At 36.4% G+C, this 25,721-nt stretch overlaps 1 protein-coding gene across 3 annotated transcripts in view; it reads right to left on the bottom strand.

Moving 5' to 3' along the window:
* CTNNA2 (catenin alpha 2) overlaps nt 1–25,721 on the bottom strand; it is a 1,201,677-nt gene that overhangs the window by 1,155,664 nt on the left and 20,292 nt on the right. The window lies entirely within an intron of this gene.

The raw sequence follows: 25,721 nt of genomic DNA, 5'->3' as shown, positions 1-25,721 counted from the left end.
CAACAAAAATAGAACTGTGGCCACTGAATCAATGTGCCCTACCCTGTACTTTTATATAAGCCAATACAGTTCTTTATTCTTTAAACAAATTTGAAGCGGGTTTTCTGTTACGTGTATTCAAATGCACCTTGAAAATTATATATAAAGTTAATAATTGCATGACATACAAATGCAGATATGAACATAATTCCTAAAAGAGACATTGCTTAGATGAAACAAAAGGAAAGTAGTAATTTTCAAAGACAAGAGATAGCGATGATATGCAGTTTAAATAGTGTTTGGACTACCTGAGTACCATTATTTAGTGTGGGGTGTTCTAGTGGAAGATACCCTAACTTCGCTTCAGTAAGAGAAGAATTGGTGGACATGGGTGTGCTAGGTTAACTGTAGGACACTAAAGGGAGTGAGTTAACAAGACATTGAGAAATGATTAACATTATCTGATGTAACATTATGCTGTACAGAGCAGACAACTGGAAGGGATAGAGAAATAATAGGTATTTGGTGGCTTTAGATGACAGGAGATGCAGAAGATGACAGCAGCAGGAACAAATACTAAGAACAAGATGGGTCAATGTCATTGACAACTAATACAGCAATATGAATAGCCAAGAGTTGAGGATACAAAATCAAAAGCCTAGAAGTAATTGAATCAATAAGCCAGAAATGTGTAAGATGATAGATGGCAGCCAGCAACTGACACCCAGGCCCGTGTGGAAACAGAGAGATATTGTGAGCTGTGCTGAAAGGGAGAGTACGGGCCCCATGTAAAGAACCTGCTGCTCCTTAGCTCCTGCAGGCCCCTTCCATGCAGGACTGTGGGATGGCATTGCCGGAGCTTCCAATTATGGTACACGTTGGATCCAGATTTGTATGAGAAAACTCCTTATTTTAAAATGTTGACAGCTAATTCAAATTTCAAACACTGTGTAGGCCTACACTAGGCAGGCCAAAAAGCAACGACAAAAAAAGTATCTGTATGCTGTGTTAGGTCCCAAAGCCATCAGTTTTCTATATCTGGCCTAAGGGAATATTTTAGTAACAAATATTTCTCAAAGTAAACAAACCATTTTCCGAAGTTCAGCAGTTCCTACAGTTTTACTTATTTCTTCTTTTGTTGCTGTTAAACTCCAGTAAAGTTAAGTTTAATATTTTTTTATCTTAAAGTCATGTAGAACTTGAACTATTTTAATATAATTATATCTCCTTCTATGTATAGGTAGTTCAAAGGGTGGTTATAGATAAATAAATACATGTACAAAAATTATATATATGTACACATGCGGTAGGGCTAAACAAAAAAAAGAGAGAAAATACAAGTATTCAAAATTAGGAATGAGAATGGAGTTGATATCAACAGATGCAAAGGTAAATATGAATAAATTAATAAATCCCCCAAAATGGATGATATTCTGCAAAAAAATAATAATAATATTGGCTCATTCAAAAATAGAAGTAGAACATAGTTATATGCCAGTGAGTGAAAAATTTGTCAAAGAACACCATTGAAAGTATTTTGTCTGTATTGATATTATACTTTCCAGTTTTCAACTTTACAATTTTGAGGAAAACAATTACACTTGTAAAGTATCTATTCTCTGAAGATCCATTGTGTTTAAGATACAAACTACATTTTAATTGCATGTAGAATATTTTCAGACTTTTTTACACTGACAAAACTGATTAAAAAGTTAGAATATTCATATTAAGAAAAAGAAGACAAGTCTAAAAAGAAAAAAATCTAAAGCTTATAAACAGAAGCACTTGCTAAATTTTTTTGGTAGCCTCAAACTTTGGATAACAGAAAGTACTTTTCAGAATATTATTTGTTTAGAATCATTTTTCCCATTTAAAGTATACAATATTTTTTAATATGTTCATAGTTGGGCAACTATCACCACTATCTATTTTTAGAACATTTTCATTACCCCTAAAAGACTTTCTGTACCCATTAGCAGTCATTTGTCTTTCTTCTTATTCCCTCCTCCCTCAAACCATTAATTGCCCCTCCCCTCCTTAGCCATAGGAAACCAGTAGTCTAGTTTCTATCTCTATATAATTGCCAATTTTGGACATGTCATATAAATGGAATGATAATATATGTGGTCTTTTGTAACTGCCCTCTTTCACTTAGAATATTTTCAAGGTTGATCCACAGTATCCATGATACTATATCATGTATCAGTATTTCATTTTTTAAAAAATTACTAAATAATATTCCTTTTTCTGGATATACCACATTTTTAATCCATTTATCAATTAATAGATATGTAAGTTATTTCCACTTTAGGCAATTAATTATGAATAATGCTGCTATCAACACCTGTGTATCGAATTTTGTGTGAATGTGTTATAATTCCTCTTGAGTATACACCTAAGAGTGGAATTGCCTTGTCACGTGGTAACTCTGCTTATTATTTTAAGGAGATGACAAACTGTTTTCCAAAGTGACTGCATCATTTTACATTCCCATCAGCAATGTATGAGGATTTCAATTTATCCACATCCTTGCCAACACGTTATTATTTTTATTTTTGATTATAGCCATCCTAATAGGTGTGATTTGGTATCTCCTTTTGGTTTTGATTTGCATTTACCTAATGGATGATGATAAGCATCTTTTCATGTGTGCTTATTTGCCATTTGAATATCTTCTTTAAAAATATATTTATTCAGATCTTCTGTCCATTTAAAAATTACATTATTCACATTTATATTATTGAGGTGTAAATGTTTTTATATATTCTGTATATAATTCTGTATCAGATACAAAATTTGTAAAATACTTTATTCCATTCTGTGGGTTGTCTTTTCCTTTTATGGTGTCATTTGCAGCACAAAAGTTGTTGTTTTTTGTTTTTTGTTTTGTTTTGTTTTGAGACAGAGTCTTGCTCTGTCACCCAGGCTGGAGTGCAGAGGCACAATCTCGGCTCACTGCAAGCTCTGCCTCTCTGGTTCACGCCATTCTCCTGCTTCAGCCTCCCAAGTAGCTGGGACTACAGGCGCCTGCCACCACACCCAGCTAATTTTTTTTGTATTTTTAGTAGAGAACCGTGTTAGTCAGGATGGTGTCGATTTCCTGACCTTGTCATTGGCCCGACTTGGCCTCCCAAAGTGCTGGAATTACAGATGTGAGCCACCACACCCAGCCAAAAGTTTTTAATTTTGAAAAAAATTCTGTTTTTTATTTTTTTGGTCTTGTCACTTGTGCTTTTGATGTTGTCTCTAAGACATTGTTGCTCAATCCAAGGTTACAAAGATTTATACAAATGTTTTTGTCTAATAACTTTATAATTTTAGCTGTTCCATATATATCTATAATCCATTTTGACTTAATTTTTGTACAGTGCAAAGAGTAGAAATTCTTTCTTTGGCATGTGGATATGCATTGTTTCTAGTAACGTTTGTTGAAAAAATCTTTTGTATTGAATTTTCTCGACACTTTCGTAGAAAATCAATTGGTCACTAATGTGTAGTTTTACTTCCCGAGTCTCTACTGTAATCCATAGATCTGTATGTCTATTTTTATACCAGTACTACACTGTCTTGATTACTGTAGCTTGCAGTATGTTTTTAAATCCAGAAACGTGAGTCTTCCAAATTCATGTTTTCTTTTTCAAGATTGATTTTGCTATTCTAGATCCCCTGCATTTCCACATAAATTTTAGGATTGGTTTGTCAATTTCTGAAAAAAAAAAAAAATAGGGCAGCTGGGAATTTTTAAAGGATTTCATTTGAATCTGCAGATAAGTTTGGGATGTCATCTGTTCCATGAACATGGGATATCTTAACGTTTGTTTATGTCTTCTTTAATTTATTTCAATAATGTATTGTAGCATTCAGAATTCAAATATTGCACTTGTTTTGTTAAATTAATTCCCAAATACTTTCTTTTTAATTATATTATAAATCAATTTTTTTCTTAATTTCATTTTTAGTTTAGATTGTTCATTGTTAATATATAGAAATACAATTATTTTCTCTATATTGATTTTCCATCCTGAAATAGTGTTACCTTGTTTATTATTTTAATACTTTTTGGTGAATTTCTTATTATTTTAATTGTTTTAACCTTTATTTCAGGATCAGGGATACATAAGCAGCAAGTTCAAAAACTGAAGGAACAAGGAATATCAGCTCATAAAGACGAGAAAGAATCAGAGCAAGAACTCTGGCAACTCAAAAGCCAGAGTGTCTTCTTACCTCCAAACAACCATATTATTTCCCTAGCAATGATTCTTAACCAGACTGAGATTGCTGAAGTAACAGAAGCAGAATTCAAATATGGATAGAAATGAAGATCATTGACATACTGGAGGAAATCAAAACCCAATTCTAGGATTTTTATGATTTTTGTTTTTTGAGATGGCATCTTGCTCTGTTGCCCAGGCTGGAGTACAGTGTTGCGGTCTCAGCTCACTGCAACCTCCGCCTCCCAGGTTCAAGCGATTCTTCTGCCTCAGCCTCCCGAGTAGCTGGGACTACAGGCATGTGCCACCACACCTGGCTAATTTTTGTATGTTTAGTAGAGATGGGGTTTCACCATATTGGCCAGGCTGGTCTCGAACTCCTGACCTTGTGATCCACCTGCCTCAGCCTCCCAAAGTGCTGGGATTACAGGCACAGTCGGCCAATATTTTTATATACCAGATTATGTCACTAGTAAATAGAGATAATTTCACTGTCTCCTTTTCAATCTGGAGGCATTTTCTTCCTTCCTTTTTCCCTTCCCTTCTCTCCCCTCCCCTTCCCTCCTCTCTTTCTTTCTACTTACTTTCTTACTTTTGCCTCTTTGTCTTGGTTAGAATTTCCAGTATAATGTTAAATAACAATGGAAAGAGCAGTTATCCTTGTCTTGTTCCTCATTTTAGAGGCTTAACCCTGGAGTTTTTGTCTATGCCCCTTGTGAAGTTTAAAAAGTTCTTCCCAATAATAATTTGTTGATGGTTTTTATAATGACAGAGCATTTGATTTGATTAAGTGGTTTTTTCTGCCTTAATTGTAATGATGTTGTGACTTTTGCTTTTTAACTATTGATATGGTGGGTTACATTGATTGATTTCAGATATTAAGCCAACTTTGCGTTTCTGGGAATAATCCCACTGGTTGATGATGGATGACCTTTTTTATATGTTACTAGATTCACTTTTCTAGCATTTTGGTGAGGATTTTTGCATCTATGTTGGTCTATAGTTTTCTTTTACTGTATACCTTTGTCTGCTTCTGATATGGAGGCAATAATGGTCTCAAAGGATTAGTTGAGAATTGTTTTCTTTTTTAATTTTTGGAAGAGTTTGTAAAAAATGGGTATTAATACTTCTTTATATGTTTGGGCTTTTATTTCATTTTTTAAGATTTAGCATGCAAATTATGAGACTTCAAATTTAAATCCCTTGTGCTTTCTTAATCTTTTAAACTTAGATTATAAATCTTATTATATTTTCAAGTATTGCAATCAGCTTGTACATAATTTGAACAATGTTTTGTCCTGTTTAAAACAGGTTAATTACTTTCACATTTCAAAACATAATTATACATTCTATATATTTGATTTTCTTCATAAATTTCATTGTCTGATTAGATAGAAAATCTACCATATTATTACATAATTCTTATAAATGCAATAAATAACTTTATGAATACAGTGAATGCAAAATTCTTTTAGGTGGTCGGTCCAACACTCTAAATACATTTAGTAATATTAAACAAAATTCCATTTGTAAATTTATAGCTTAATTACAAATTCTAAAATTAGAGTTAAATATGGTTATTCTAATAGGCCACATTAAAAATATGTAGTTTTACTAAAAATATAAATAGTATGAATATTAAAATACATAATCTTAAACATTATAGGTACATAAGATATCAACTAACAGGTACTATTTAAGCGCAAAATATTACTACATGATTTTGTCTCAAAATAATAACTACTCTAATTATTAAATGCTTATCTATAATGATGACAAGTATATGTGGAGCTAGATAATGCATTTTTGCCTCTTTCTGGTGATCCATCTGTACTGTAGGGTCTAGACATCTGAAATCTACATTTCCCAGATGTCCTTACAATCAGGGTCTTAAGTGCAAAATTATTTCATCATATAGAGGTACTTGAATCAGATTTTTAAAACCTAAATAAGAACAGGGCCATCTTCTTACACATTTTTCTGTTGCTGCTTAAAAGCGTGGTTGAATCTAGGTACTAGCTCTGTGAGTTTGGTGAGGCAATGGTGTGGTGGCAGCAGCAGCTTCCCAAATCTCTCTTTCTCTTCTACAGTGATATGATTGTGAACTCAATAGTTCTAGTAATAGGTCCAGATTTCACATCTTTCTGACGGAAAGGAGATTATAACTCTTTTGGAGACACAGTTCAGAGTTACTCTTCTGAGAAGCTTTCCTCTGGACCCTGTCTAGAGCCAAGCCCTTCAACTCTTCCAGGGATTGTTTAAAGGCTGAATTCCCAGTAATAAATCCCTTTATGCTTAACATAGCTAAAATAGTTTCCATTTCTGTTTCTTGAATTCTGTTAACTTTGGCTATTTAAATCTAAATCTTCTTGGTGTTTGAAGCTATGTTCTCAACAAAGATGGTATATACTCTTCAAATTACCTAAGATTTCTAACAACTAAAGATTTAAGCTGCATATGAGTCCTGGAGTAGCAGATGACAGAGTGATTCATCTACTGCCCAGACTGCCACACTGAGCCCCCTTTTTCAGTCATTTCATGATGGGCTTCAAAGTCATATGCAAGTTGAACTATAAATAAAATGGATACTTAGAGGAATAAAAGTATAAAACAATGAACTTACAAGAAGCGAAGTTCAGACCTGTACAGAGTAGGCAGACAACAAATGTTATTGACAGATGAGCTAGTGAACTCCAGATTATTTTCAAATTTTTTTCTTCTTCCTCTATAATTTTGCAGGGTTTTCATCCATTACTGTGCTTTGATGGGAAGCTCTCTCTGATATAATAATTAGTTTCACAGAAACTATATGTGCCATGACAATGCATATAAGCACTTCTACTATTAATATCCTCATATCACAATGGGGTATGGGGAAATAGCAATTATATTCTCCTGGATTCTGTTGGGAAGTATGTCCAAAACTTCTGCTCTTAGAAGATTTTCTAAAACGCCTGGATCTTCTGGCATCCTTGTCTCCTGTAAGGGATCATAACCTTTCTCAAGATCAACAGAAAAATAAAAGCCTTTGAATAAACAGTCCTTCGAAATGAATTATTTCCAGTGAACTTTAAAGCCTAAGGCCTAAGTGTGAGAAGTCTAAGTCTTTGCATCTCACACATTTCAATAACCATTCATTGTGTTCTTTTTGCCTCCTGTATTCAGTTGTAATAACTCTTTCTTGAAACAATAGATTCTTCATTATCTAATGGTCTAAAAGATGGATGGTCATGTTGTAAGCAGAAATTACTGGGAGTGATAGGGAAATAATCCAAATCTCAAAATACTACGTGTATAGCATATTGATGCAGTTTAAAGTGGAAACCCTTTTCTGGGAGTCTTCAGAGCAGTACTGACTCACATTGAGTTTATCATAAAAAACACAGGATTGGATGTACAGCATCCAATGACAGGTGGCTACAGAGGTGAAGCAGAGCCCCACTCCCAGGGCAAATTGAAAACCCACCTCAGAAATGAAATTATCCACAGCAAAGACAGACAGGTATTTGAAGGCACAGGGCTAAAGAATATGCCAAACTGACATTTTTATGCAAGCTTAAATTCTGATTCTACAGGAAGGTTAAAAGAGCAAGAAATTGCAGGTAGTATATACACTATGTATGGTCAGCTTGAGCAATATTGAAATCTGGGAATATCAAGGCATGACTCCACAGAGTGGATGGAAATACTGAAGGCAAGATTCAGAATATTTTATTGATGAAATTGGCAAGAACTAGGCCACCAGATGAATGAGCTGGGCTTCAGTTCTAGAATATTAAGCAAGCAAACAGCAGAGTACAGAGTGGAGATCAGTGAGTAAACTGAAAATTACAGTGACAATGAGACGAGGGGGCATGAGTATTCCCTGCCAAGAGAAGTAGGACCTAGAAGCAGGAGGTCTTACCTTTTGCCCTTGTCCACTCTCCACATACTCCCACTCTGGGTAAAGGGACTACTAGTCTGATTAAATCAGATTCCAGAATAATGATTTTGCCTAGTTATTGAGAAATTGAGTTATACTACATCAGATGTTCATAAACACAGACATGCCTCACTCTGTTTTCTTTCCTTCCTTGAATTCTCTGGCATTTCTTTTCATTCATGTAATAGAATAAGCAAAATGAGCCAGGGTCTGCCTCCTTGGGGTAGATACAGTTTTTCTCTTTTTAATGAAAAGAACAAATTGTTTAAATAAGATACTGATTAATGTTAAGTTTTAGTGGTTTTTGGACATTGACTCCAAGCCCTGTTTACCGGAAAGCCCTACATTATCTGAGGGTACAAGCCTAGATCATAATAATTAAGTGATGCCTTGTTTCTCATTTGCCATTATTCTTGTGCAAATATACCTTTCCTCCATGAAATCACAGGGAGGAAGGATGGCTGAAGTAGAAAATGACTTAGGTATCCCCAAGTCTCTTGAATATAATCCCATTTTAAGACCATCTAATCAGGCTCTGGACTTCCGGGATTAAAATGAAATTTCAGGACATATTTAGTGCCTAAAAATTAGCAAAGGAAAAATTTGGTATCAGTTACCATACCATTCTTATAGAGAAAATAATGAGTAAATAACTGGACAGAAATCACATTGAGAAAAAGAGAATAAAAGGGAATGAAAGGGACCAAGTAAACATGATTATGTTTAAGAGAACAATAGGACACACAGCAGGTAATAGAGTAGAAGCAGTGGGAGCAATACAAAGAGGGCCAAAAGTGCCATGGGAGTAGTTTAAGGAGAGAACAGAGAATAAGAAAACTGTCAGCCTGGTTCCATGCTACAGAGATAAAGTAGAGGGGAAAACAGATAAAAGGTTAATTAGATTTAGGAACTAAAATATTGTGGACAACTTTGGGCATGCAATTTCATAGAATGGTAGTGATATAAACAATGGTTAAGAGCTAGCATAGAAACCAGGAAATGTAGGCCCAAAAGCTAGTGAAAGGAGAAAGGAGAGGCTTTCTGAGGAGGGCTGGAAAGTGATGAAACCATGAGAGTAGAGCCTAAGATTTGTATAGAATTTGTACAGGATTAAAAATACTATCAAGAAATTGTTCATTGAGAAGAGCCCAGTGGAAAGATCTTAAGTAATAATACAAAAGTTATACTATAGTCCAGAAGGTTCTGAAGGAAGTCAATGTCACAGATGAACAATGTCTATCACATGCTCTGGTATACCAGCCTAACAACCTTGAAAGATACTCAGTTACTCAGTTAAATGAGTTGATTTTGGTAGGTTATGCTCAGTGTCCACCTATATTGGTTCCTGATTATCATTTCTGTCCTCAGGAACAAGGTGTTTGATAATCTATTCTACACTTTTTGTCCAAAGTCAGTGAACATTTATTGACATTGACCTTCACTGCAGAATGAGTAGAATTCTACTCATCAGAAGGCCACACGTGTTTGAACTGTTTTTTTGTTTGTTTGTTTGTTTTTTGAGACGGAGTTTCGCTCTTGTTGCCCAGGCTGGAGTGCAATGGCGCAATCACAGCTCACCACAAACACTGCCTCCCGAATTCAAGTGATTCTCCTGCCTCAGCCTCCTGAGTAGCTGGGATTACAGGCATGCGCCACCACGGCCAGCTAATTTTGTATTTTAGTAGAGACGGGGGTTTCTCCATGTTGATCAGGCTGGTCTCGAACTCCCAACCTCAGGTAATCTGCCCGCCTTGGCCTCCCAAAGTGCTGGGATTACACTGTCTTTTTTTAACATCCCAGCTTTTTCACTTTAAAAATGAAGAACTAGTACCACAGAGTATGTTACTGATCCCCAAACACTTTGTATCTCAAGCCAAAGCCAGGTACACTTTCTGATTCATTCTGAAGAATTTTGCTTTATTTTCAATTTATTGTTTACTTAATATTCATATCTTGCTCTTTTTGTTATCTATTGATATATAATAAATGAATCCTAAAACATGGTGGCTTAAAGCAACCATTGATTACTCTCTCTTTCATTGTTTTCTGGGTTGTGTTCATTTGGGTAGTTCTCACTCAGAATTTGTCTATGCAGTGGTAGTGAGATGGGAGGAGCTGGAGTCATCTGCTCCCCAAATGAGCTGATCGTGTTAAATGACTGACTCACATGATGGTGGCTGAAGGCTGAGAGGTCAGCTGGAATGCTGAGAGCTCAGCTGCAGCTGACCACTGGAGCACTTGCACGTGGCCTCTGTGAGTTATTTAGGTAACTCCCAGCATGCTCTCTGGGTTCTCAGATGGAGCTCTCCAAATGAGCACTGCAAGAGGCCCCAGAGAATGTTACAAAGTTTCTTATGAGCAAGCCTCAAGAGTCCCAGAATGTTCACTACACTCTATTGACCAAGCTAGCCACTTAGGCCACTGATTCAAGGCTAGGGAAATTAGTCTCTGCTTTTTATATGAGAAGCAGCATGTTTATATGAAAAGAAACAAATTGGTGGAATTCATCTTAGGGCACTATCTCCCATACCCACTTATATTTACAATAACTAAAGATAGTTATTTTGCAATGTATAGAATATTTACAATTTTTCCCTTAGACTTGCTATGTCTATTGACAATTTCTCATTCATCATCAAATCTACTGTTACAAGATCATGAAAATGAAAACACATTACATTTCCAAAGTTAAGATGGTTACATGTTAATGCATCTTTTAAACTGCTTTGGAATTATGGGCTAAATTTTTTAAAAAGCATTAGTAGATTTTTAAATTTATTATGTTTTCCTCTTATCTAGATAATCGAGCAGAACTTCCATGAAGTAAATATACACCTATTCTTTCTGTGTGGCATGCTGCCTGTATGTAGCATGATTTGCTAAAGTACTTTTTCTTGGTATTGTTGCTACAAAACAGACTTTAAAAATATTTTGCCTATTTAAATTATACCAGCAATACGAAAGTTAGTCTTGCCTGAATTTTCAGCTTGTCAGTATAATTATTTTAAATAAACGCAAATCAAAACCACAATGAGATACCATCTCACACCAGTTAGAATGGCGATCACTAAAAAGTCAGGAAACAACAGGTGCTGGAGAGGATGTTGAGAAATAGGAACACTTTTATACTGTTGGTGGGACTGTAAACTAGTTCAACCATTGTGGAAGTCAGTGTGGCGATTCCTCAGATATCTAGAACTAGAAATACCATTTGACCCAGCCATCCCATTACTGGGTATATACCCGAAGGATTATAAATCATGCTGCTATAAAGACACATGCACATGTACGTTTATTGCGGCACTATTCACAATAGCAAAGACTTGGAACCAACCCAAATGTCCAACAATGATAGACTGGATTAAGAAAATGTGGCACATATACACCATGGAATACTATGCAGCCATAAAAATGATGAGTTCATGTCCTTTGTAGGGACATGGATGAAGCTAGAAACCACCATTCTCAGCAAACTATCGCAAGGACAAAAAACCAAACACCGCATGTTCTCACTCATAGGTGGGAATTGAACAATGAGAACACATGGACACAGGAAGGGGAACATCACACACTGGGGACTGTTGTGGGGTGGGGGAGAGGGGAGGGATAGCATTAGGAGATATACCTAATGCTAAATGACGAATTAATGGGTGCAGCATACCAACATGGCACATGTATACACATGTAACAAACCTGCATGTTGTGTACATGTACCCTAAAACTTAAAGTATAATAATAATAAAATAAAATAATTTTAAATCAGCTTTCACTTTGATTTGAGTCATAATTATTCTTAATTGAGTTCTCAACTTCTCGTGGCCAAAAATGATTCTACTCTCCACTTATACGATGGTCATCCAAAAAAAAAAAAAAATCATCAGTTTCTCTGAGTTAAATTTTTTTTTTCCTCAAGGAAACAGAAAATTTGCAAGATATCCAGAATGAAGTTATAAACTTCCTATTTAGGAAAAGAGGACTATGCATGACATTACTGACATGAAAATCACATTTCAAAACCTGAAAAGAGGTCCATGAATCTAAAATAAAGGGGAGATGTTGCCTGTAGTGAGCAATGAGGCCTACATCAGTTGCTGGCATAATTTTTCCTTCTTCATTGATATTGTCCAACCTACCAAGGCATGAAAGTAAAGGCTACTGGGTAGAGAAAGCAATTGTGTGGCAGTCAGAGTTGTCACTCTGCTGTTGTCAATGCATATCATGGGATGCTTTGTGCTTATTTCCACATCCAAACAAGGTTAATAAAACTTGACCTTGCTTTAATATGGTCATTAGAATGATGAAATAAAATGAGATGTCAAAGCAATTTGCAAACTTAGGAGCAGTATAAAATAGAGTTTCTTATGATTGTCCCAAAATAAATTTCTAGTGTGCATACACATTGTACATTAATTTGCTAGGTAGAAACATTTTTGTTAAGCATGAGTAGCAACACTTCAAAGTGAATCTTCAAAAGCTGCTGATTTCTTGGTATCCCTTTAGTTTAAAATAGCTACTCTATTAGATGCACAGTCCCCAGATAAATTGCATGCTGTGATTCTATTATTTGTTTAAATTAAAGAAAAATTGTATTTTTTTTTTACTTAGTATAAAAGCATTCCTTGATCATAGGAAGAAAATTTAAATGTACAAATAGATCTTTTGAAAAAAGAAGCATATTATTCTACTACTCAAAGTTAACAACCATTAACCATTTGGTCTATTTCTATAAATATCCATCTATAACCTTCATATAGATAAATACAGAGAAAGAGAAAGAGATGGATATATATGGTATATCTGTTTTATTTCTAGCTCTTTCTATGTAACAATGTAATATGTTCTGGAAAATGAAGTATAGCTGGTAAAGGTTTTAGAATCTCCCCTATTTTCAAATTTCTGTAGAGATAGCACAGGAAATTTGGACAATAAATTTCTGTCCTCAATAGGAGAAATCACAGAAAATGACATTCAACTAATGGAAATCTTAAAGAAATATCAAGCAAGAGTAATGTAAGAGGGGTGAGGAGAGGAAAGTAATGTGTCATAGACCCACCATTGCTGACCACACTCTTGAGAAGCTTCCTGTGGACTACACTATGCTTAGGAGAGCCTACAGCCAACAGGTGAGCTCAGGATAGCTCACCTATAAAAGTATTCTTGTGCAATACACCTAAGGAGAAGCCTGTCCATCTTTCATCTCAAGCACCTCACCCTTGCAGAGGAAGACCAGATGGTTACCTACTTCTAGCTAGTACTCTTAGAGAAAGACCAACCATGTTGAAACCAGAAAAGGAATTTCTACATTAAATTAAATTAAATTAAATTAAATTAAATTAAATTTTTACCTAATTGCTTCTAGCTGCATTTAGGGAGGAATCCTATGTTTTGTTTCCACCTATATGTGTAGGTCAGAGATAGGAGTCAGACCCACTTACCCCAACTCACGATCCTTTAAGGTCAAGGCAGGTCAGCAAAAAGGGATTGGCAATCTACGTAAGTGCTCATGAAAGCTATATCAGCCACTGTTTCTAAACAAGCCACACATTTAACTAATTAATCAATATTTTTATTTTATTTTATTTTTTTGCGACAGGGTCTCACTTTGTCACCCAGGCTGGAGTGCAGTAGTGCTATTATGGCTCACTGCCACCTCAATCTCCTAGGCTCAGGTGCTCTTCCTACCTCAGCCTCCCAAGTAGCTTGCAGGAAAGGCACATGCTACCACGTCCAGTTAATTTTTGTATTTTTTATAGAGATGGGGTTTTGCCTTTGGCCCACACTGATCTTGAATTCCTGGGATCAAGTGATCTGCCTGCCACGGCCTCCCAACCATACATGTATTTTTAAACGCAGAAGTCCCTTGCATGCTGGACTTATCATTATGGTGTTTGTTGATATTCAAAATAGGTCCTATGAAAAGAAGTCATTATATGAAAAAGACATTTGCACACACATGTTTATAGCAGCATAATTCACAATTGCAAAAATATGAAACCAGCACAAATGCTCATCAGTCAACAAGTGGATAAAGAAAATGTGGTATATGTATACACCATGGAATACTACTCAGTCATAAAAATAAATGAAATAATAGCATTCGCAGCAATCTGGATGGAGGTGGAGACCATTATTCTAAGTGACATAACCCAGGAATGGAAAACCAAACATCATATGTTCTCACTTTTAATGGAGCTAAGCTATGAGGATGCAAAGGCATGAGAACAATACAATGGACTTTGGAGACTCGGAGGAAAGGTGTACAAGGGAGATGAGGGATTAAAGACTACATATTGGATACAGTGTACACTGCTCGTGTGCTAGGTGCACCAAAATCTCAGAAATCACCAGTATGGAACTTATCCATGTAGCCAAACACCACCTGTTCCCCAAAAACCTACTGAAATAAAAAAAAATAAATTAAAAAACAAAACAAAACAGCATCGCATGCTGCAGAGAAATCTTTCATGAAAGGAAGAGTCAGTTGATATGGCAAATTTTATTGTTGTCTTATTTTAAGAAATTGCTACAGCCACCTCAACTTTCAGCAACCATCACCCTGATCAGTCAGCAGTCATCAACATTAAGGCAAGACTCTCCACCTGCTGTAAGTTTACAACTCACTGAAGGGTCAGATGATCACTAGCATTTTAACAATTTTTTTAAGTTATAAAAAAGGTCCTATGAAGAATGTGTAAACATCATATTGAATGACCTTCCTTCATATAGTCACACAGCTCATAGTATTATCTTTTTATGTGAGAAATTTTCTTCACCTCTGAATATCTCAGCTTTCTCTTATTTTCTTTTTTATTTATTTTGATGGAACTTGTCATCATATAAAATACTATACACTTAAATTATTTCTTTTAGATTCTATTATCTCTCCAAACCCCATTTGAACATAAGCTCTATGAGGACAGAAACTTTTGTCTTTTTTATTCAGTTGTATATTTCCATTTGTAGAACAAATCTGGCACACAATACATAATCAATACACAGTTGTTGAGTAAAGAACCGAACAAGTGGACTCACAGGATATTGCTGCAACTTTACGTTTGCCTTCCACCATCTGTTTACACTTACTCTGTGAAGCTAGTTTATATCATTCCCTTGAGTGAATTTGTGGGAGGCCCTATAAACCTTTTAATTGCTCTCTGGTATAGAAGGTCCTCTGGTAACTCTGGTTATAATCGTAGTTTTATCTCTCACTTCAGAAACTCATATATAAAATTCAATAATAATAATCAAAAAACTGAAAACCACAATTTTATATATAGAACTTCACTCTGCTCCCAGTTTGAGACTGATGACATAGGAAAAAGAAATGCGTTAGAAAAAGTTGATTGTGTTAGTCTTCACTGAATATTTTTAGTGTGCCCTAAGTGGTTTTCCTTTCTGTGAACCTTTCCTGTGCAAGGAAGGTATATTCTACCTTGTTGAATTCAGGAATGTCAAAGTGCCATAAGGGGCTTCTCACGTGACCCCTACTGGTCCCTGTTCCTTGTATTCACTCTCTTATGGAATCTCTATCCCTTGAAAATGGGCCGAACCTAGTGATTTGCTTGAAATGAATAAAAAAGTGATATGTAAAAGACTGTGACTTCCATCTTTCTGGTATTCTCTTTTAGGGTCTTCCTGTGTTCTAGGTCTGATAAAGAGGGTCACCTGGCAAGGGACTGGGAGCAGCCTGTCATCAACATTCAGCAAGAAACTGAGGCCCTCAGTCCACCAGCCCATGGGGAACTGGATCCTCCCAACAATTACTGAGTGAGCTCAAAATCAGATCCTGTCCCATTTGAACCTTCAGATGGTGGAGGTTCTGGCTGACACCTTGATTGCAGCTCTTGAGAGAACCTAAAGAAGAGGAGCTGGCAATGATGTGCCCCATTTCTGACCCATAGAAACTAGCAGACAGTAAGTCTGCATGGTTTTAAGACACTAAATTCTGAGGTAATTTATTATGCGGTAATAACTAACCAATAGACGAGGGCACTTGCTTTGGCAAATGAAATGTAGATGGGGAGATGGATGTCATTTCTTTGAGGAGCTTTAAAAGTTAGTGTATTGTTCAACATATTTCTTTTCACTGTGTCATGTCAACTGGTGATTTTCCAGGTGGTGGCTGGATTCTGCCAGGAAGGCACATGCAGCAGAGCCACAAGCCAACATGCAATAGAGACATAGCATGCATGGGAAGTAAACTTTTGTCTTACAAGCTGCTAAGATTTGGTGATTATTTGTTGAATCAGCATGCACTAGCTAAGGTTTGCCAGTGTTAGTGCTATTGGCAGTCTTCTGAATGATTCTATGTTGTAAGAAGCTTTGCTATGTATTGCATGACTTTTAGCCACATCCCTGACCCCTAGCCACTGGATGCCAGCAGCATTGCCCATGCGTTCCTGCACCAAAACTATCTTCAGACATCACAAAAAGCCCTTGGGGATGAAATTGTCCTTGTCTGAGAACCACTATTCTAGTCTATCCTAACTGATAAGGTCAGTTCTCTCTCTTCCTCACTGTCTGTAGTTTTCTTGGTATAAATGAATTATTTTGCCCTGACTGAATGCTGGTGAATCCTTCCTTAGCTGCTAGTCATACCTAAATTCTTTCTAATATAGGCTTTTTACCTCTTTGAATAGAGTTCTGAGATAGGAACTATAACAATATGATGCTCTCATTTTTGGGTGTATGACCCACATCTGGTTTAAAAAAAAAAAAAACTTTAACCTGAGTAACATTTGGAAATCTAGGCTGATCCTAAGGTGTCACTACCAGAATAGCTGCACTGCCACAGTTCCTAAGCCTTTATATTTTTCAGGCTCGGGCCAGGAACTAGCCCACGTTTCCAAATCCCTAGTACATTGTGCAAACTTCTGACTGATGTAGTTGAAGCCCTTCCCACTAGGTTTGGGGTCAGGAAAAAGCACCCTTCATCCCTGCATGCGTGTATGGAAGAGAGGTGAAGATACTTTTCCAAGGAAATGTATTTCTCCTATAATCTCCCACTCCTAATCCTTTTAGACCCTTGATGTTAGCTAGGGATTAAAATCACAAAATTAGCTTTAAAATTCTTGATGACCTTCCATTTAGAATGCAATCTCTATTGTTATGAACTGTCAACTGAAATTGACACTGAAGTAAATCCATTATAGCATTCATTATAATAGTGTATTTTCTGAATTAATTCATAGTATTTTAAAATTCTGACAATAAAAACCCCACTCTGAATCTATGCCACAACACAGTCTGTTCAGCTCAGCTGACCAGAAGCATCATTTTCACTTTGGGTTTAATCTAGAATGAGTTTAAGATTTCTCTTTGCTGAGTAACATATATGTGGCCTCTTCCATGTAACAAACGCCAGCCTACTCTTCAGTTGCTTCTCCTCCTTGGTTCTATCAAACCAAACAGACTCTACTCTGGAGTTGAAGGCCTTTAGGATTTACATCTTCCATCTGTCTTCTTCTTTTAAAGTTTTTCAAAGTCTATTTATATATTTATTTTAAAGGTTTTATTGCACTTTAATTGTTATTTAAAAGATGCACATATTTAATATATACAACTTGATGAGTTTGGATTTATGCATACACCTGTGAAACCATAGCCACAATCAAGGTAATAAGTATATCTAGCACCTCCACAAGTTTCCTCCCATCCTTTAGGTTTTTGTTTTGTTTTGTTTTGTATGTGTACGTGTTTGTATGTGTGTGTTAAGAACACTTACTGTAAGATCCACTCTCTTAATAGAATTTTTAAGCACACATTACAGTATTGTAAACTACTTTTTTTTTTGCCTGTTGTATGATCTCAGGAAAAGAGACTCTTCCCATACTGTCTTCTCTGTCTCAGCACACCTCATCATGACTTAGCAAAATAAACCTGTTCTAGATTATTGCAGTTTGGGAAATGAGAAAGTAGGAGGCAGAGGGGCAGAGACTAGGAAAAGGAGAAACAGAGCATCTTTCTGTTGTCTTTTCATTAAAATATAATCAAAAAGAACATAATTTTAGAATGCATTTTGCTAGACGACAAATTTAGAGGCACTTTACTCACAATGATTTTGTATGGCCAACCTAACTTTTTCCAATTATATAATTATACTTTACATTTTAATCAGGGCTGGTAAATCTGCTCTTTAATATTCACTGTATTCATATTTCGGTTTTTAAAAAACTTTTTATTTATATGAAAAATTAGTGTGATTTTTGCACTTCTGGGAATTCATTTTATTATTTCCATTGAAATAAAAGATAATAGCCACTCTTCCTTCGGCCCATTTAAGAAAAACTCCATTAAGGACATTAATTTGGAGGTAGGTGTATAATCAGAGAGTAAAATATTTATCATTAGACTTTTGAAAAAAATCAACTGAAAGGAGGGAAGCAATAGTGACAGTCAGTTCTAATGTCCCTCAAAGAAACAAGATTAATGATGCAAACCATGGAAAATGTTAAGAAAATTGTTATTCATATCTTCAGTGAGATTAGAAAGGTTGCTACATTCAAAGAGATTATGTGGTCATGGAAAAGAAAAAATTGAAGCACCAGAGTGTTTAGTATAAAGCATTATTGCTGAAATTAACCAGAAAATCACACAGTGAGCAGAACGGATACTGCTGACAAAGAGATTAGTAAATTAACTTGAGGAATTATCTAAGAATTTAAAAAGATATTAAAAAGAAACGAGAAAAAAAGATAACAAAGGTAGAAGATGTATCTAAGAGTCTTGATATTTATATACCAGAATTTCCAGAAAGACAGTACAATGTGAATATAATAGAACCAATAATTTAAGGGATAATAGAAGATAATTTCCCTGAAGAAAGAGCTGAGTCTTCAGACTAAAAAATTCTGATTAAGTATATGGATGCCTAGGAAAATAATTCTCTAAATGCATACAGCAAGAAAGATCAATTAAGAACTTGGTGTTTTTTTATGGTTTGTTTGACCCCTCCAAATCTCATGTTGAAATGTAATCCCGATTGCTGGAGGTAGAGCATAATGAGAAGTGTTTGCATCCTGGGGGTGGATCTCTCATGAGTAGATTAATGCCCTCCCTGGGTGGGAGGGAACTAAGTGAGTTCTTGCTCTATTAATTCTCAAGAGAATTCCCCAGCGAGCTGATTGTTAAAAAGAGTGTGAGACCTTCCCCTTCTCTCTCTTGCCTCCTCTCTCCCAGGTGACCTCTGCATATGCTGGCTCCCCTTTTCCTTCCACCATGAGTGGAAGCACCTTCAGGCCCACTCTAGATGCAGATGCCAGCGCCATGCTTCTTGTACTGCCTGCAAAACCATGAGCCAAATAACCCTCTTTTCTTTGAAAATTACCCAGCCTCAGTTATTCCTTCTTTTTTTTTTTTGAGATGGAGTCTCACTATTTCACCCAGTCTAGAGTGCAGTGGCATGATCTCAGCTCACTGCAACCTCCGTCTCCTGGGTTCAAGTGATTCTCCTGCCTCACCCTCCCGAGTAGCTGAGATTACGGGTGCCCACCACCATGCCCAGCTAATTTTTGCATTTTTAGTAGAGATGGAGTTTCACCATGTTGGCCAGGCTGGTCTTGAACTCCTGACTCAGGTGATCCACCAGCCTTGGCCTCCCAAATTGCTGGGATTACAAGCATGAGCCACCACACCCAGCCAAGTATTCCTTTATAGCAACACAAATGGACTAAAACACGTGGTTTTATATTTGCAGTATGAAATGCTTGATGATAACCCAGCATTGTCTAGAGAGTTCTGAGAGAAACTCACTGAGAGCTCTAGTATTCTACATCCAAGTAAATGTAATTTAAATTTTCACTATAGATAGTAAAATGCAATAGATATAACATTCCGAAAACAGGTGCCAGACCAAAATGGGAAGTTTCAAGTGGTTCAGGTGAAAATATACTTTAAAACTTCTTAAACGCTTCACATTGAGTCAAAGAGGGTTAGCGAGTGCATTGCGAAGTAAAAAAGACATTTAGAGGAAGGTGCTGGTGTCCTATAAATCCAGCCCATCAAGAGGACTTGGACATGGCATCCTGTCTCATAGCTCAAGTCTAGTGAAAGGGATGAATGAACTTCATCAAAAACAGATTTAATGCAGAAAACTAGCTAACTTTCATAATTTTAAATGCATTGAGTTTTCTCAGTGAACTTCAGGAAGATGGTAACATGAATAAAATATGACTAGACCATGTAAAAAAGGAAAAATTGGAGATCATGAATTCTTACTATCAAAAATTGACAAAATAAAGCTAATATGCACATATACAATTAATATTCATCCCCTTCAGTAAGGTTGATACACTAAGCTGGTTTCTATTTGGAAATCTAAACGGCAAAAGCAGGCTGGAAAGCTGCTCTAGTGGTGGAAATGAAGGTAGTAAAGGTGAGATGGTGGTGTGTAATGGCTTTCACTTTGAGAGTTTGTTAGAGCAAAGGATGTGTGACTATTTCCAGTGGGCCAGTTGGGTATTATATTACATGCTCAGGCAAGCATCGTAAGGGAGATGTTGAATATAACTGCAGATTCCAAAAAGGGTAAAGGTAAGTATCAAATAAGGCAAGAATATATCACCTGAGTCCAGAATATTATTAGCAAGAGGTATGAATTATCTATCTCCTAAGAACCACCATACTTGTGCCAGCCAAGTATAAATATTTCTTCCTTTCTTATCTTCCTTTCTGCCAGTGTCAATTGGGTAAGTAACATAAGCTGCCATAAGAAATGATCCCCAACCTAAGTACTTTAATACTTCAGAAATCATGGTTATTTCTCATTCCCATCATAGCTTAATTGGGTGCTGAGTGGGCAGTCTCCTTCTATCTGATCATTGACAAAGTTAGCCACCTTTCATTTATTGACTCTGCCTTATAGTGTTTCTTTGTGTTTCTAAATCTGGCTGGGAGATAATGAAATAAAGTATGGAAAAGACATCCTTAAGAAATTCCATTCTAAGCTACCTAAGACTGCTATTCATCCCTTCCATTTGCATTCCACTAATAAAAATTAATCACATGGCTCTAACTAGATGAAGGGAGGTGGGATACCCAGGAAGGCGAAATGGGTTTGTTGAGCATCCAGCTGGTTGCTTTTGCTTCCAACCTTCTGCCTTTAAGCTATAGCTCTAAAGGGGTTGGAAATTGAGCAGGGGAAGAAGAATTGGGAAGAGAATAGAGATTAGCTGTTCTTTGCCTTTTTTAACTTGAAGTAGTACTTAGTTGAAGGAAGGAGAGGAACTGTAATTTTAAATGAATTTGGATGTTTTACTAATATGTGAGATTGGGAATTTTCAGTAGCAACTTGAGTTTATGATTTATGTCTTGAAATTTGTGGATTTCCATTGCTTAAAAGTAACTACAAAAGATGCAGAAGTATCAGACTTTTCATTGCTGGGGCAAAACTAGTCCCACAGAGCAAAGTTAAAGGAAGTATGTGGAAATACCTTGTGATTGCATCCCACCAGTTGGGCTAGTTTAGCATACTGGTTACATAAATTCTCATGTATTTATTTTAAACAGTAACTAGCATATTTTGTTCCTTTTCCCTGTGCCTACCTTCATTCATGGCTAGAAGCCCTGGGCTTTCGTTAACTCTAGAAGGGGGTGTAAGCTTACAGGCCAATTATCAAAGTTGATAGATTCTTGACTTCTGGGCCACCAAAGGCACCATTGAGCTGTGAGACAGAAAAAACTGCCTAGGAAATGCAAATAGGCAGAGCATGTTTTAAAAACACATTCTTTTCTGCTTTATTCACACATCCACACACAACCACGAACACCAGAAATCAGGGAGGTAAAGAAGGGAGTTAGAAATCATGCAATGGGCTGGGTGCGGTGGCTGTAATCCCAGCACTTTGGGAGGCCAAGGCGGGTTGATCACCTGAGGTCAGGACTTTGAGACCAGCCTGGCCAACATGGTGAAACCCCTACTCTACTAAAAATACAAAAATTAGCTGGGCATGGTGGTGAGTGCCCGTAATCCCAGCTACTTGGGAGGCTGAGGTAGGAGAATCATGAGAACCTTGGAGGCAGAAGTTGCAGTGAGCTGAGATCGCACCACTGTACTCCAGCCTGAGTGACAGAGTGAGACTCAATCTCAAAAAAAAAAAAAAAAAAAGAAAGTAAAAGAAAAAGAAATGATGCAATGAACTCATCTCTATTAACATTAAAACTCTGTCAAGGTGATGATAGATTTTTCCTTGATATTTAGAGGACACAGGTCTGTAAAACCACTTTTGTTCTGTATTCTCATAGGGACTATCTTGAAAGTGGTAGTCTAGCATTAGAACTTATGACCAAGGTCCTGTGAAGTAAAGGTATCTTTACAAAGTAAAGACATGGAAGTAAAAGCATCTACTTAGGGTTTTTAGACACAAGAAAGACTTGAAATTTCCCACCTGTCTTCTGGGGCACTATGTTTTGTTGAGTACAGATGAGTGTACCCATGGGACCTGAATGGTATGGCGAAGGTAGCCGAGAGACTGAGTGGCTAGCAAAAATTGTCACAGGTAAGACAAAGAGAACTTAGCTGAAGAAACTGCAGACAGGAGAATAACAAACTAAAATCAGAGAAGTAACAATGGGCCAAGATCTCCGAAGATGCTAAGATCTAGAGAGTTGGGATAGAAGTCAAGCTGGCAGTAGCAGAAAAGAACGATGTGCATAACATGTGTTCCTCATCTAGATGAGACCTCCATATACCAGTCATGTTTTGTCCCCCTTCCATGGTTCTTGTATGCCATCTATCTCTATCTCTATCTCTATCTATCTATCTATCTATCTATCTATCTATCTATCTATCTATCTATCTATCTATCTATCTATCTATCTATCTATCTATCTATCTATCTATCTAATTTTTGGAGATGGAGTCTCGCTCTGTCACCCAGGCTGGAGTGCAGTGGCGCAATCTCGGCTCACTGCAAGCTCCGCCTCCCGGGTTCACGCCATTCTCCTGCCTCAGCCTCTCCGAGTAGCTGGGACTACAGGCGCCTGCCACCACGCCCAGCTAATTTTTTGTATTTTTAGTAGAGACGGGGTTTCACCATGGTCTCAATCTCCTGACCTCGTGATCCGCCCGCCTCGGCCTCCCAAAGTGCTGGGATTACAAGCGTGAGCCACCGTGCCCGGCCCCCATCTATATTTATATATCATTTACTAGTAGAGTTCTGAAAAAATCACTGCTACTGTTACGAATGGCTAAAGCCTGCTTTCATACAAATATGGGTTAATGGTTCTTAGAAGTGCCCTGATGAAATAGCCAAGCTGCAATCTGGGCTCCCTTCTGCTCAGTTCTCTTGGATGCTAAGGATTTCTCTGTTTCTTCTGAACCTGAGGAGATATTGTGCCTATACTCCAGGATGCTGGCTCTGCCCAATTCTTACACTGTATTCCTAAAGAGCTGAGCTTCTGTTCTCAGTCGTCCTTGCATGGCTTGGCTGAGATTCCTGGTGCCCTGTGTGATAACTCCTGCCATCTCCACTTCATATCTTGGTCTCAGTGTTTTCAAATCACATTTGCTTTTGCCTCTTAACTTCTGGTTTGACACTGGGTGATCTTGGACTTAGTTTCTACAAATTGATTCTGTGTAATTTGAAATTATGATAAAATAACTGATATGGTAAAATAACTGATATTAATTCCATAAATATAAATGGCATCATTCCAGGAATCTAGGCTGTTGTTGAATTCAGTAATACATTTTTTATCTACAGAAATGAATTTGCCATTGTATGGAACTCGGAAAATGCATTCAATTCGGGGTTGGTCAACTATCCTTCATTTATCTTATTTTAGCATTTCCTTTCTGTACTTCAGTATCCTTGTAGATACTGAGTATTACCAAGCATAATAGACAAATAGTAGATTGTGGACTGTTAACATTCTACCTGAATCAAGGTGCCTTTGGTCTTACATGCACAATGATGAATAATTAGAATAAGCAAGACATTTTCCTGAATATAAAGAATGCGACATAAAGCAAAAATATATTCAAAGATGAAAAATAAGCTATGTTGAAACTCAGAGTATTTGAAAGATGTTGGCAATACTCATACCAAGGGAAAATTTTTATAGGATTGGTAATGCTTCATAGTACATATTCATTTGGAATTTTGATTTGTTAGTCTCTTTGGATGCTTCATATTAGACTGTAACCTCCACAAAACCACAAATAAAATCTGCTTTATTCAATGCTAGCGCTTTGTGAATGTTCATTAAATAAGCATATTGAATGGGTGCTCCTTAAGGAAAAAAAATAAGAATAATTTCTGTCACCTCCAGCTTCACTTGTCTTCCCTTTTTTCCTGGACTTGTACCCAGAACAAAGGGGAAAAATTGCTATTTCTATCTAGGAGACAAGTTTGCTGCTCTGTTTTTCTCCCACTTGGTGGTTTTTACCTTTAAACTCATAACCTGTGAAAAAAACACAACTTAGACATTTTCCATACTGTATGCCACAGAATCTATGAAATAAAATTGAAGAAAAGATTACAAAGTAAAAAAAATTTATGGGGAGATCTGGGACAAATGAAAGAAAAAAGAATTTTCTTTAGAGGAGAATTCCTCAGAGTCTTCACTTGTATTACATTTAGAGATAACTTCTGTTCTATGTAATATTCATACATTTTTATACTCGTTGGAAAAACAAAGAAGACCCTTTAAGGCTGAAGTGGCTGGATGGAGTTTTCTTTTCTGTCTCACTCTTCATGGAGAGCTGGAAGAATCTCACACACATCCACAGGAAAGAGCCTGTACCCTGGAGCAGGATTAGGGTGGTAGGTAAAGGGACCGGAGAAAATAAAGGCACCATATAGGAGTGAGGAAAATTAGTTGAAAGACCAGTGGGAAAATGAATATCTAGATCAGCAACCTAATTGAATTGATGATGACTTAACTGGAAGTGTAAAATACTATTTTAAACCATACTTCTGATTCTAGACTCATAATAATTTCGTTTGGAAATGAACTATGACTTAGACATTATAGGCATTACAAAGACAGTTCATTAATATACATTAAAATTAAAATATAATGATTATTCTATTTTATAACTCTTCCTACTTTAGATGTAATAGGGCTTTTCATTTTTTAAATTAAAAAATAATTAAAGTAGAGCAAATTTTACCTTTTAGTGTAAATTTCTGTGGCCATTTTTATTCAAGGCTTCCTTTTTAACTCCTAGCAATCACAGATCTTTTTCTTCACATATGCTTTGCCTTTCCAAAATGCCATATAAATGAAAGCATGTCATATGTAGCCTTTAGACATTGGCTTATGTCACTTAATATGTTGTATTTGAGATTTATTCTTATTGTTGTTTTTGTCAATAGTTCATTCCTTTGTATTGCTGGACACTATTCTGTTGTATAAATGTACTAAGATTTGTTTATTCATTCCCCAGTTCAGGGACATTTGGGTTGTTTCCATTTTTTTTTCCCTGATTATGTAGAAAGCTGGCATGAACACGAGTCTTTAAATAAGATTATATTTTCTATTTCTTCCTCCTTTCATTTGTGTCATTGGTGTAATATATTTTCTTTAATATACATTATAAACACACTTGCTACTTTTTTTGCTTTCATTATGTGTTAGGGTTGAAGTCTAAAAAAGTAGTCACTAGA

This window comes from Hylobates moloch, unplaced genomic scaffold, assembly GCF_009828535.3.
Source record: "Hylobates moloch isolate HMO894 unplaced genomic scaffold, HMol_V3 SCAFFOLD_15, whole genome shotgun sequence".
NCBI lineage: Eukaryota > Metazoa > Chordata > Mammalia > Primates > Hylobatidae > Hylobates > Hylobates moloch.
This window is presented reverse-complemented; position numbering and strand designations above follow the sequence as displayed.